The sequence below is a fragment of the Anomalospiza imberbis genome, chromosome 4, assembly GCF_031753505.1.
Source record: "Anomalospiza imberbis isolate Cuckoo-Finch-1a 21T00152 chromosome 4, ASM3175350v1, whole genome shotgun sequence".
NCBI lineage: Eukaryota > Metazoa > Chordata > Aves > Passeriformes > Viduidae > Anomalospiza > Anomalospiza imberbis.
This window is the reverse complement of record NC_089684.1, coordinates 70,514,174-70,528,382: the sequence shown is the minus strand read 5'-3', so window position 1 is coordinate 70,528,382 and position 14,209 is coordinate 70,514,174. Positions and strand designations below refer to the sequence as shown.

General features: G+C 57.7%; 2 protein-coding genes across 3 annotated transcripts in view; both read left to right on the top strand.

The window, feature by feature from the left end:
• UBOX5 (U-box domain containing 5) overlaps nucleotides 1–14,209 on the top strand; it is an 85,820-nt gene that overhangs the window by 15,282 nt on the left and 56,329 nt on the right. The window lies entirely within an intron of this gene.
• The window catches only part of LZTS3 (leucine zipper tumor suppressor family member 3), a 47,411-nt gene continuing 36,216 nt past the window's right edge, over nucleotides 3,015–14,209 (top strand). For both annotated transcript variants that reach the window (XR_010998660.1, XM_068189050.1), the window contains exon 1: nucleotides 3,015–3,252. The gene's annotated coding sequence lies outside the window, so the exon portion shown is untranslated. The remainder of the gene's footprint in view (nucleotides 3,253–14,209) is intronic.

The window sequence follows — 14,209 nt, the reverse complement described above, 5'->3', positions numbered from 1 at the left end:
TGATCCCTGCCCTGGGAATTTGCAAGATGAAGGCTGGCACGTGGACAAGGGCAGAGCTGCGTCCTCAACGGTACTGGGGAGAAAATTCCTCTGCCTCATTACCACCGGGCCTTCACTGCCCGCTTGGAAAGCCTGGCCATCTCCCTGAGCACAAGCCCAGCCCCACTTTGTTGTTATCTTCCCAGATTTCCTTCAAACATCACTGTGGTGTCTACAAACCCACGGGAAGAAGTTAGGGGAATGTCCAGCCAAGGTTGGTCAGCCCTTTTTTCCAAGGGCCTGACAGAGTAGTGACACCCTGAGTGGCACCGGAGTCACATCCCCATGATGTCCTACCTGAAAGGTGAACACCAGTGATGGAGGAAGCACTGGGAGATGTCTGAAGCCAGGAAATGGGGTGAGCTGAGAAAAGTCCTGCTTGCACAAGGTGAGAATGTGCTCACGGCTCAGGCAGTGGAGAAATCAGTGCTGGCTTCCCTAAAGCAAAGGGAAAAAAGGACTGAGGTTCTCAGAGGCAAAATGTTTGACCTGGTCATTACTTGTGACACTCAGAGGTCTTTGCCCAGCCCTTGATTCTCTTCCCTGCTGGTTCCTGCATGCCTGGGGAGAGCCTTCCAGAGACCCCATCCGTGTGCGGCGATCCCGGCTTTTGCACCGTCTACAAATAGTTGGTGCATGCTGAAAAGAGCAGATCTGAAGCCACAGTTGGCAAATTGCACCAACAAGCATATTCCCAGCGAGGCATTGTTCCAGTTTGTATATGTCTGAAAAGAACTGTTCAGGCATATGTTAAAGTTGGCACCTTCTCCCGGGGACTCGCTGCAAGCTGACGGCTGGAGCATGATAACCACAGCAAGGCACACAAAACACTCAGCAAAGAAGGGAAAACAAAGTCCACTCGGGATGTTAGCAGGGCCAGGGTGAGGATGAGGAGTGGGGGCAGAGTGCTGTCCTCTGGAGAGAGAGCTCATCCCAGCCTGCCACGGGGAATCTGCATCTGCAAGCACTTGGAGGGATTGGTGTAGAGGAGGAGGGTGAAAATCCTGCAGCCCCAGTGCTGGTCCCGGGATAATCCTTGTCAAAAGGTTCAGTGATTGGAATGGGAGGGAATGGGGGTGTCCTACAGGCTCCGGGCTTCAACACACCCAAGGAGGCAGCACCTTGCAGTGGGGACGGACTCACAGCACACTGAGGGTTCTCAGCTCACAGGGATGTCTGGACCTGGCAAAAACCTCTCCCTTGGAGGTGCTGGAGAATGCCAAGGGGAAATATTGACCTGTTTTGGTCTTCCTTGGGTGTCCATGGACAGTTGCAGCTGGGGACAGGGTGCTGGGCTGGCCTGGTGGAACTGTAACACCATCAGAGCATCTCTCCTTAGTAGGGCTGGGTTAACTTTGGGACTCAGAGGTCTTTTCCAACCAAAATGATTTTGGGATTCTGATTCTCAGCTACAAAACTGGACCTGCCCCAGCCTAGGCATGACCCATTTTGGGGAGGGGTACACGTGCAGGCTCCCTGCTCGTCCCCTCAAGGTCGTCCAGGAGCACCCCAGTGCCCCTTGCAGAGGGCAGCTGGAGCCCATCTCCCATCAGGTGCTCAATCCTGGAGGTGTGTGCTGGGGTGACAATTGGAGCAGGGTTCATCTGAAGCTGGAGCAGCACGAAAATCTCCATGAGCTTCCTGTAGGACACCTCCTACCCTCACATGACCCCCAGAAGAGGCTGCACTGCCAGGCTCAGAGCAGACCAGACTGCCCAGGAAGGACAGGACAGACCCTCCCCAGTTGTCCATGCAGGACTTAAATTGCTCCACTGCTTGGCAGTGCTGGTGGGAAGCAGCAGAATCCCACCCACAGCAGAGGTGGCTTTGCCGAGCCGGTCTAATCCCGGTCCTCAAAGGTGACAGGCTGTAAGTGAATCAGGGAGCCTCAGCTGCCCTTTCCATCCAAGCAGGATCACACACAGCCCCTGGAGCGCTGTCAGCAACACCCTGTGCAGGGAGATACTCACAGCCTGTGGTTCTGGGGGAGCAGCCGAGGGCCTGTCTGGCACTATTAACAGGAATAATAAATTACCCGCCCCGCCGTTTCCCTGGAAAGCTGCAGAATTCAGTGGCAGCAATCCCTGCCTCTTTCCTCCCTCCTGGGACTCCCAACAGATGAGCAGGAGGGGTGTAACCTCCATGTATCCATGGTAAGGCCGAGGGGAGAAGCAGAATGTGTTGCAGAACTGAACTTGGAGCAGGGACATCATGAGCTTTCCCTTTCCCTTTTCCTTCTGGCTCCTCTCATTTCTCCTTGGAGAGGACAACTCCGTGCACTGTCACAGTCAGGAGCTGCACTGCCTTCAGCCCTTGGCCATTTGGATGTCCCTTTTTCCATTCATCTTGGGGTGTTTGTCTCCACCCTCTGCGAGCTCGGCTCCTTGGATTCTCCGTGGGATGGGAAAAGTTGTTTCCTCTCCCACACTGACTTTACATCCCCATCCCACCCCCCACTGGAGACCCCCAGGGGTTCAGGCTGTGCCCCCTCCACCCCAAAGGGCTCTGCTCCTGGAAGTGGGGGGAAATAGGGGCCAAAATGGGATTTTCGTGGTGCCTACAGGCAGACAGACTTGGCTCCCACCCCCCAGCCTCGTCTGTCACTCAGGGGCTGCCCGTGCCCCTCTAACCCCAGCCGTGCCCCCGAGACACCCCCTGCCCCACTGCCTGCAGCAATGTCAGGGCTCAGCTGTGTCCGGGGGCTCTTTTTTGGGGGGCACGAGGGCGATGAGGCACGACGAGACTGCGGGGGACGGAGCCAGGACACCAGCAGACCCCAAACATCCCGGGGCCCTGTGGGGGAAGGCGGCGAGGTGAGGGAGGTGCAAGCAGCATCCCAGCATCCCCAGCCAGGTCCACGGGGACAGAGCCCTGTCCTGGGGGGGGGGTGGCGAGGGAAGAGTTAAAGGGAAGGCGAGCAGATCCTCCTCCATCCTCCCGGTCCTCGCTGTTAGGCTGCTGCTGTGACAGGGGGTGGGGTCGGGGCTGGCCGCCGTTTGCCGCAAGAAGGGGGGGGAAACGTGGCTGCGAATGTGTGTGTGTGTGTGTGTGTGTGTGTTTGTGTTGGTGACACAGGACAAAATGAGATGAGACCCCTCGGACGGGAGCGGCCGCCCGGCTGCGATCCCTGATCCCTGCCCGATCCCTGCCCGCTCCTGCGCGTCGCTGCCATCGCTGCCGGGCACCGGCGCAGCCCCAGCATCCCCGCCAAGAGTAAGGCTCGGGGTGGGAAGCGACTGGGAGGAACTGGGAAGCGGCGCTGGGAGAGGGGGGAGGTGGGATGGGGTGGGGGGTGACAAGGAGGGGGGGGTCTCCTGGGGGTGGGGAGAGGTGGGGTGCACAGAGAGCGAGGTGGGGACCTGATGCTGGAGCTTCGCGCGCCTGAACCACCCACCCAGATGTAATTTGGGGGGGGGGGAGGGAGGATTTTGGGGAGGGGGTGGGGTGGAGGATGGGCTGCCAGCGCCGATTTCGGGTGTGATGGAGGGGAGGGAGCCGTGTTTGTGCCTAAAGTCGCAGCTGCCTGGATTTGGCCCCGCGGGGCCACTGGGATGTGACAGCACCCAAAAATAGAGTGCGAGGCGGGGAGGAGCGGCGGGGGGCGGAGGGGGGGGGCAGACTTGTGTGCCCGTGCAAGGGCCAGGTTATTCCCCCTCGTCACCTTTCCCTCGTCTTCTCTCATTTATTTCTTTATTTCTTCGGCAGTGATGTCAGGGAGGGGAGCGGTGGCTGGGGCCGGGGGTTGGATTCACGGCGAGGAGGTTGCTGGCGGCCGAGTGATTAACGTGCAGTTGCTGGGAATTATGTCATCTGCCTCGGTGCTGGGTGGCCCTCGCCCAGCAGCGGCGGTGGGGAGGGAGGGAGGACGTGGGGGGACGTCATGGCAAGGGGCTCCCCGCCTGAGGCTTCGCCCCGGGAGGCGCCGATGCCTCCCCTGGACGTGGGTAACCCAGCGTTCCTCCCCACCCCGACACGGGGATCCCCGCTTGGGACATCGCCCCAGGAGGCGCCGGTGCCTCGGTGGCTTTGCAGGGATCGGGCGCTCCCCCGCGCCCACCGCGGCCCCCAGGCCGTGGGTGCACGCCCACCGCACTGCCCGCTGCTCCCGGGGGTGCACGGGCTCCATCCCCAGCAGGAGAGCAGCGCCTTGTTGCTCCTCCCGACATCTCATCCCGCTCGCTGGCCCGGCAGCCGGGCTCGGAGCAGGCGGAGCGGGCGCTGCCACGGAGGGAGGGTGAAGGTGGGCATCCCCTCTGCCACCTCCCCGGGAGAGAGCCGGGCTGGAGCTGCTGCAGTGCAGCACAGAGCCCCATCCGCGGCTGTGGGTGTGCCCGGGGGGCAGCAGGGACCCTCTTTGCCTGGCCTGGGGACCTGTGGCTGCCAGCGGCCCCCCAGGCCAGATGATTCCTCCGCTCCAGAGGAGGGTGTTGGGCTGCTGGATGCTCCACACCCTCATGGGCATCCCCCTGGGCATTCCTTGAGCATCCCCTGAGCATCCCCATCCTCTTCCCCACGTGGGGAGCCGGGGCAGGAGGACAAGGCCTGCCAGTGAGCCAGGCACGGACCCTGCTGTACATCCACAACCTCTTCCCTCTGCTCCACACCCCGTGAATCCCCGGGCAGCCCCACGTGCCACGGCAGAGGGTCGGACAGGGAGAGGAGCAGGCAGACGCCCGCAGGTAGGCTGCGGGGAGATGTGCAGCGGAGGTAGGAAGGGCGGGCACAGCTCCAGCGGGGCATTTTCTGGCATTTTCTGCCCCACAGCACAGTCCACGGGAGCGGGGGGATGCCGACAGCTTCCTGAATTCCAGCTGGGAGCCAGCGGCTGCAGTCCCAGCCGGGGGATGCCACTTGCCCGGCGGGATAACCTTTGGCAACTCCCTCAGCTCTCGGCGCTCCGCTTCCAACACCCTCCGGCACATCCTTCATCCTCAGACCTGCTCCGGCGGCGGATTGTGCCAGCGCCGAGCCCTCCAGGGAGGTGCTGGCATTACGAGGGAACGCAGGGCACCCCCAGTTTGGGGCAGGCAGGACTGGGAGGCTGCTCCATCCCTCGGCCGTGCCCTCTCCGGGCGGGCTCCGTGCGCCGGGGGTTTGTTTATGTGTGGCCCTGGTTGGAGCGGCGATCTGCCGTGGCTAAATATAGCAGCGATGCTGTCATCCGAGTTCAGCCTGGCTGGGGAATTTATTTTCTGCAAAGGCTGCGAGGCGAACGGGCTGAGAACAGGCGTGGAAATGCCGGAGCCGTGTGATTCCCTGCCTGCCGTGTCCGGGCTCACGCAAGGGGAGCGGGCACGCTGTCCCGAGTGTCGGCTTTGCGATGGCAACAGGGCAGAGGAGGAGTGTGTGGAGGGGCTCAAATTGTCCCTGCTGGCTCGCCGGGGCGTTTAAAAGCGGCGCGGTGCCTGTGTGGCTTCAGTTCTCCATGCAGGGAAGGGATGCCCTCCTCCTCAAACTCTTCCTTGCTGGGTCACCGGGCTGGTGTCCCAAGGGATCAGCCCCCAGCCCCCTCAGATGTAAAAGGAGCAGGGAGAGAAGCGTCTGAAAGTCCAACATCTGGCTGTGGGTATCTGGGAGAGAGCAGCAGCTTGTCCTACAAGAGGGTGGGGTTGGGAGAGCCCCCCTGTCCCTGGGGGCTGCAGCATCAGCCCCGGGCATCCCCTGCTGCTGCCATCACCACGAGAAAGGCACCTTGGATCACCCATCCTGAGGAAAAAACGGGAAACGAGGCAGAAAGACAGGTCCCCTGACTTGCAAAAAAAAAAACCAGGCAGATGGGGAGGGTGTTTTCCACATGCACTGTGAAAACCACGTTGCATCAGCAGTCGGAGGCACTCGCTGCTGCGTGATAACTCCATGTGGATGGAGCAGGAATGTGGATAAACTGGCTGCAAAAAAGTTTCTGAATGGAGTTATATCCCGACAGGGAAGCTTAAGAGTTAAGATGGTGTTGCTGGAGCTGATGAAGGCTTAAAATCTGCTTTCCCCCGAGAGGAACTGAGCCATGCCCGGGGCTGTCAGAGAAATCCAGCAAACAAAGGGTGAAACGAGGAGATTTCTTGTTTCCCTTCACAGAGGATCTTTCCCATTAGTCATTCCTGTCACAGGAGCTGGCAAACACGGTTATTATTTGAGGGATCTGAAAGTGAAATGGAAGCAGGAGGCCAGGAGCCCAGACATCCCTGTCCCTGGGACTGGGGAGCAGGCAGGGACCCCCCAACCCCTCTGGCTCCCCCACTCCTCTGCTCCATGGGTAAAGTCGTGCTGGGCTCCTGGATTCATCCTCTGGTTGTGGGAGCCCTTTCCAAGGAACCCGGTCTGGGGAGTGGCATCCCTGGTCCCTCCCATCCCAAAGCATTCCAGGATTCCACGGTTCCAGCAGGACACGGTGGCACCAGGAGCCATAGGTAGGCTGTGATGCTCCATCCTGGAGGTGGTGGTGGACCAAGCACCTTGAGATCCTGCAGTAATCCAGGTGCTTCCCCAAAGCACCCAAAACTCAGCTCTTCCATCACCCCACAACCCCGGACACCTCCATGGGGGAAAGGACCAGGATGAGCCCTACCACGGGTGGGAAGAAGGACCAAGGAGCTCCCTAAAGAGCAAGGAAAGCAAAGGTAACTGTTAAGGCAGCTGTCAGGAAATTGGGATGGCTCGTGCCTTATGATCCAGGCTGGAGCCAAGGGCTGTCCTGGCAGGGGGAGCTGAAAGTCCCCTTGAGCCATGCAGGAGTTCCTGCAGGGCTGCAAGGCTGGCAGTCAGGTGCTCAGGGATTGTGGAGAACACCCCAAACTTGGGTGGGGGGAGTTGCCATGAAGGTGTGGGTCCTGTTGGCTTTCTCTGGTTCCTGAGTCAGAAGGATGAGTTTTGTCTGAGCCCATTATGAGCCTCTCTTTCCTTCAGGCCAAATCCTGATCACAGGCCAGCAAATGCTCCAGAGCCAGCAGGATGCTCCAGGTTTAGACAGGTGTAACCCCAGAATTCCAGACTCACTCAGGTTGGAGAACACCTCTGGGATCACTGAGTACCGACCTTTGACCAAACACCACCACGCACCACCCCAACGAATCCACAGCACTGAGTGCCACATCCACTCATTCCCTGGGTAATTCCAGAGATTGTGACTCCACCACCATCCTGGAAAGCCCTTTCCAATGTTTAGCAGCCCTTTCCATGAAGAAACTCTTCCTGGTGTCCAACCTGAGCCTCCCCTGGCCCAGCCTGAGGCCGTTCCCTCTCCTCCTGTCCCTGTTCCCCGGGAGCAGAGCCCAACCCCCCCCCGGCTGTCCCCTCCTGTCAGGAGTTGTGCAGAGCCACAAGGTTCCCCCCTGAGCCTCCTTTTCTCCAGGCTGAGCCGCTTCCCAGCTCCCTCAGCTGCTCCTGGTGCTGAGTCCAGCTCTGTTCCCTTCCCTGGACTCTCTCCAGCCCCTCCAGGTCTTTCTTGTTGTGAGAGGCCCAGAAGTTTCCCCAGGACTGGAGGTGCCCCAGCAGTGCCAGCCCAGCGGACAGGCACTGCCCTGGCCCTGCTGCCACCCCATTCCTGAAAAAATCCAGGTGCCCTCGGCCTCCTGCCCACCTGAGCACACCTGGGCTCATGTCCAGTCCCTGGTGACCAGCACCTCCAGCTCCTTTTCCACCAATGGGCAACGGAGCCCGTTCCCTTTGCAGGGAGCCCGGGAAAAAGGCAATCAGATCATTAACACATGCTGCTCTTCACACAACCAACCTCACAAATATTTATCAGCTGGAGAAACACACGGGCTCAGAAGTTGCCAAGTAACATAACAAGAGGCGCTTTTAAATAAATATCTGTGCGTCTGCGGGTGATGAATTAACCAAATCCCTTGGTATGTGGCCCAAAGATCTGTTTTCCTCTGGAAGCCCAGCACCAGTAATGCAAATAATGATCCAAACCAGGAATGAAAACCTGGGATAAGCAGTGTCTGACTGTCTGTCCAGCACTGGAGGGAATTGCTTCCCTGCTGGGAAGGTCTGTGGAGTGATGCCCAGCAGATCCATGCCTGCCAGGGACAAGTTGGGAGCAGGATGGGATGGGGGGGTGGGGGGTATTTTGGAAGGGAGGTGACAACGAGCCCAGTGCACCAGGCTGGGTCTCATCCTGCACCCACGTGCCTCTCCTAAGCACCCACGGGACTGATCTTCTCTGTAGGCTCAGGAATCCAAGGTACCTTGTTGCTGTAGAGCCTGTGTCTCTCTCTGGTTCTCCATGTTCCCTCCAGCCCTGGGAAGAGTCCATCCCTTCCTCTCCTGACCAGCTGGGTATGTCCCAGAAATCCAGCAGGAATATTGCTCGCCTCAGCCTGCCCAGGTGTGCTCTGCACTGCCCTAATAGCCAGGGTTCCCCTGTTGCTAAATCCTATTAAATCCTTGCTGTGAGGTGAGTTTGGAGGTTTTGGGGGTTGTTAGAGGGGGTCAGTGCTGCCAGAGGAGACCAGATGGGTTTGCAGATGGATGGAGATCTCTCATCCAGTTCCTTCTTCCATGGGGAAACTCTGGCTTGTGGGGTTGGGATTTCATGGTCTGGACCTTAAAACCATCTCATTCCACCCCCCTGCCATGGGCAGGGACGCCTCCCACTAGCCCAGGTGGCTCCAAGCCCTGTCCAACCTGGCCTTAGACACTTCCAGGGATCCAGGGGCTTCTCTGGGCACCCTGTGCCAGAGCCTCCCCACCCTCACAGGGAGGAATTTTTCCCTAATAACCCGTCTAAGTCCCTCTCCAGCTCTGTTGGAGGCCCTGGGGGCACTGGAATGTGCTGGAAGATCTCCCCAGAGTTTTCTCCAAGCTGAACACTCCCAGCTCTCCCAGTCTGTCATCTCATTTGGTGGAGATGTTCCCACACAAATCCACCATCTCCCCACCACCACAGGCCTTGGCCCGAGGGTTTTGCAAGTTGTCATTTGGGGGCCATTTGGGGGCCATTTGGGGGTTCTTGCCTGAACCAAAACAAGAGGAGACACAACCTGGACATGGAGCTGGTTGGCAAAGTCAAATTGGAGAGTGATTTTGGGGGGCAGACGCTGCCCAGTGCTGGTGGGCCCAGCTGAGGGGGTGAGAGGACACCGACTGGCCGAGGTGATGGTGGTGGCTGTCGCCCAGAGCGGCTGTAGACGCCCCATCCCTGGAAAAGCTGGAATGTGGGAGCTCCTCCCCGTGCTCCCAGCCATGGCAGTGCCCCCAGGCACGCTCTGGCACAGGGGGAGGTCGGAGCTTTTCTTAGCCCAGCTGCTGGAGCTGGGAAAAACAGCCCAGCTTTTGGGCACAGGAGCTCATCTCCTTGTCCCTGCTTTCTAATTGTATCAGCTGATCTAGCACAGGCTCCTCCACTCCCCATGGGCTGCTGCCTTCATTACATGCCCGGCTCTGCCCTTGGCAAGCTCTTGGAGGAGCAGCCAAGCCATCCCAGAGGAGGTGCTGGGATGGCAGGAGCGGCTGCCTCACCTCAGACGTTCGCCTGCAGTGCAGCCCCTGCCTCCAGCACTGCCAGGAATGGCAAGGGGACAAGGGACAGGGGACAGGGGACAGGGACACGTTGGTGTTTATTTTGGCCAGGCTGTGCACGTCACCTTTCAAAGCGTGGGATGGGAAGACAGGAGAGGCTGTCCATGTTATGGGGATCGGCTGGGATGGCTCCTCAAGGTGGCTCAGAGACACCAGGGCAGAAAGGAGATGATGAAAACATCCCCAAAAATCATCAGGGATGCTGGGATAAGATGGGCAGAGCTGTATCCCCACAGGCCCCTGCACCCCAAGGCTCTCCTGCCCAGGGGAGGGGGTCCCTGGTGGTCCCTGCTCAGGGGAGGGGGCCTCTGGAAAGACCAGGATCTGTTCTTGGCTCAAATCTCTCCCTCCTCCAACAAACACATTTCTCAAAAGGTCTCTGCTAGGAAAATCTACATCTCCACCCGGTGCCGCTCAGCAAGGACACAAACACCCGTCTCCAGGAGCAGGCTGAGCACGGTGCCAGGCTCAGGGAGACCCTGATGTTCTCCCAGCTCCTCCAGTAATGTAAATAATAAATCACTGCTGCCCAGCTGGTGCCCAGCCAGCCCCTGCACAGCAGGACTTTGTTCCGCTCCTTCCTCCGATCTGCTGCGCTCTTCCTCCCGCCTGCCCCACTCTTCCTTCCTCCCGGTGCTTTTCCAAACCCCAGGGCTTGATCTCTTTGGGGATCAGGGTGTCCCCAACAGGCAGGAGTGGTTTTAGAGCTGTTGAGTCCCAAGTGGAAAGTTTTTAATCTGTTTTGTTCCCTGCTACTGGCACTCGGTGCCGTCCTTGGCGCATTCCTTAACCTCAGTTTCCCTATGCCAGGTTTCCCTCTGCAGTGCAGCCTCCCAAGGGATTGTAAGGACTGGGAGCTAATCTGGGGACTAGGCTGAGGTATTTCAAACCCCGATCTTGTGGCTGAAGTGGTGAATGTGCCACCTGCATGTGTGGTAATCCCCCTGTCTGTTTTCCAGCAGAGCCCAGACAAACTCATCTCCTGCAGCTCAGGAGGGCTTTGGGACCAGCCAAACCCACCCCCAGCCTGTTGACATTCCTCAGTGCCAGCCAAGAGCTTTGCCTTCCCCTCCACGCTCTCAGGGGCCCAAATTAGCTTTTAATAATAATATTTCATTAAAAAAAAAAAAAAAATCCCCGGGCAAACAATCCGGCCTTGGCGGCCGCCGGGACAGCAAACACTCCCCGAGGGGCACCAGGTGTGGTGCATTCCTGATAGCTGGAAAGAAAGGAGCGATTATTCCCCTCTCCGTGCCATGTGCGGGGTGAGCAGGAGCAGCCAGCCCGGCTCCAGGCGGGGCCGGGCTGTGCCCAGCGCCGTGGGAGGTGGGTACGTGGCTTTGGGAAGAGGTCCCTGAGCCAAGCCCCGAGCTCCGGAGCTGATTGATGGTGGCGTTTCTTTGTTCCACACGTTTCCTCCTGGCGGAGGTGCGGGATTTCAGGCGCTAGAAGGGATCTGTTTGTTTTAAAAACAAGCCCTGCGAGTCACCCGAGCCATCCCTGGGCAGCCTCCCCGTGCCGTGGATGCCCACGTTCCTGGCACAGCCATCCCAGCGTTTGTGTGGATGCATCCACCACTCAGAGGTTACTCCTCAAAGCTGGAAAACTTGACTTTTCCTTCTTTAATGAAGTTTCCCATCGATCCGTTGACGTCTTTCCCTCTCATCCTTAGAAGAGAAGTTGAGGACAGGCAGGACACGGGGTTACAGCCCCAACCCCGGCTTTGACCGGGACAGAAACCAGGGAAAACCCTTTCCTCCAGCTCTCCGCCCTTACCTTTGGAGTGCAAAGCAATTCTGCACCCCTGCAGGGTTTAAAAGGCAGGCAGAGCTTTGGGCTGCCGGATAATGTTTCTGTGGGCCAGCTGCTGGGATAAAACCAGGGCAGCTGGCAGCTCCCGAGCCGAGCAGCCCAGCTCCTGCCCGCCTCAGGGCAGCATCCCTGCGCTCCGAGGGACAGCCCGGGGGAGGTGACATCCCCCGGGGACATCCACCGGGAGCCGCTTCTCCCTGTCGCGGCCCGCTGCGGGGAGAAGAATCCCTTCATTTCCTTCGGACGCTTATCCTCTAAGGGTCTTGATCCCGGGGGCGAGCGACAAAAACACCCTTTAAATCCATCACAGCGGGCTTAGGGGAGGATTAGCAGATGTCTCTGCAGGCTTTACACCAGGCTCCGGCTCCCGGTGTCCCACCCAGCTTCAGGCTTGCGCTTCCCGAAGGAGAAACGATGGAGCCAGCCTGGCTCTAATTCCCCTCGGGAGATCGCTGCATCCCAGGCAAGCCCAGGCTGGCGACTCGCTCCCAAAAGTGGCAATCGGTTTTCACCGGGGGGCTGGTTCTGGTGGGTGTCCTGTGGCCGGGAGCACAGAGCTCTTCCCAGGGTGTTTCACCCTGGAATTTTCCAGGACGGAGAAGCTCCCCTGCTTCCCACCTTTGGGGGATCCCTACAGAGGAGCCCGGGTAATTCTCCAGTGAAGATCTGACTTCTCCCCCTCATCCCAACCTGGCTGGTGGGAGTCATCCCCCTCCATCATCCCCTTTGTGTTTACAAGCAATTACCTGGATCACTTTCCATTCTCGACACTTTTCCTCCTTAATTTGTCTCAGCGATGGTTTTTTCCCCCCTTAATTTCCCTGCTACCCCCCACATCCCTTTTACCTCTCCTCAATTCCCACCCCCGAGGGCTTTTTGGCCGCCAGGGCTCTCAGGATGGCTTTCCTCCGGCAAACACAAGCTTGCATAATAGCTGTTGACACCGCAACTTCATTTGAATCGATCTTGTTTGCTAATTAGCTGATTGCAGTAATTGGCATGAATTACCTTGGGGGATTCTGCCTCCCTGGGGGTGGCCAGTGGCCAGCGTGTCCCACGTAAGAGGTGGGAATGGCAGCACTGAGGTGATTCCTGCTCCAGGGACACCTTTCGCAGGTGTCCCGGTGACTGGCGGAGCTGCAGAGGAGCTTCCAGAGGGGAGCCACAGCCTGGTGCAGGGATTTTTAACTCCTGGAGTGCCTCAGAGCCACCAAAATGTCCAGAGTAGCTATTACAAAGCCTAAAACGGGTTAAAGTCCCTGTTTATGGGGTGAAGGGATGAGGGGATGTGACTCCAGTCTACCTCAAAATGCAACTGGAGATGACTCAAACACTGGGTGAAAGATAAACCCAGTGAAGCAGCTTTTCTCAGAGGTCATAATTCCCTTCTGAAAATTCCCTGCCAGAAATTCATGGAGGGTGAAACGGCATTAGACTGAGCGAGGAGGGAGCAGGCAGTATCAGGGAGAGTGTCCTCTGATGGCAGCAAACCTTTTGGGGGATCCAAAGACAACTCTGGGTGGGAGCATCCCTGAAAAGCTCTGAGGCTCGGGGGGGGGGGGAAATGGGATGGGATCAGTGAGATTCTCATCTTCCCGGCCCCTTTTCCTCCAAGCAGCAGCTGCACAGGAAGGAGGGGGGCCAGAGGATCAACCCTGTCCCAGTCCCTGGGGATGCAGTCGAGATCCAAGACTCTCCACTGTGAGCTGCAGTGACAAAAGGAGAGGGACAGCAAGGGCAGGTAGAGAGTGACAGGACAAAGGGAATGGCTAGGAACTGCCAGAGGGCAGATTTACCTTAAATACTGGGAAGAAATCCTGCCCTGTGAGGGTAGGGATGCCCTGGCACAGGGTGCCCAGAGAAGCTGTGGCTGCCTCTGGATCCCTGGAAGTGTCCAAGGCCAGGCTGGACAGGGCTTGGAGCAACCTGGGATAGTGGGAGGTGTCCCTGCACATGGCAGGGGGTTGGAAATGGGATAAGCCTTGATGTCCCTTCCCACCCAAACCATTCCTTGGTTCTGGGATAACTCATTTTTTAAAGGACACCCAAAAGCAAAGCTCCTCACACGGGCACATTTCCATCTGTGGTGCTGCTGGGGTCACCTGATCCAAACCTGCCCCTGGTGAGGCTGAAGGAGCCTGTGAAATGCTGTTTTTATATGAGCCATCTATTTATATTGACAGCTTCCCACGCTCCATCCCTCTAATCCTGCATCCCTTTCTACCAGGCTAAGCTGCATCGTTCCAATTCTTCTTTCCCCACCCCTTTTTTTTTTTTTTTAATATTGCCCTGTAATTATCATCTTTCCACTCTTCTGGGATCCGAGAGAAATCCCAGGACTTCTTAGTGCGGATGAGCAGCAGCCCATACCTCTCGTCATCTTGCTTCCACGGGACTCTTGGGAGCAAATTAATCTGAACCCGCTGTTTAAAAATGTTTCTCCTCAGGCCATGCCATTTAGTGTCTTCCTGGGTTACTAGTGGACTAGAAAGCACTTTGTTGTCCCTGTGCAATATGAGAACATCAGCCTGCTTTTTCTGAAGCCAGAACAGAAATTATTGAATTTTTTTTTTTCCTTGGTTATCAGCGATTTTCTGATCTCCAGCTTGAGGACAGGCAATGCTGCTGCAGTTATTTTGCTGCTCTTAATTTTGTAAAATCAAATTAAAAGTCGCTTCCTCCCCGTTGTCTGTGAATGTCCAGGACAGACCTGATATGGCCAATTGCAAACTGAATTGTGGAGTAAATTCCACAGCTTTATTGAGCCAGAATGCCAATATGTTTAGCCTTGGTTGCCAGTGTTGGTCCTTAAGCATTTTGGGCAGAAAAGAGAGAA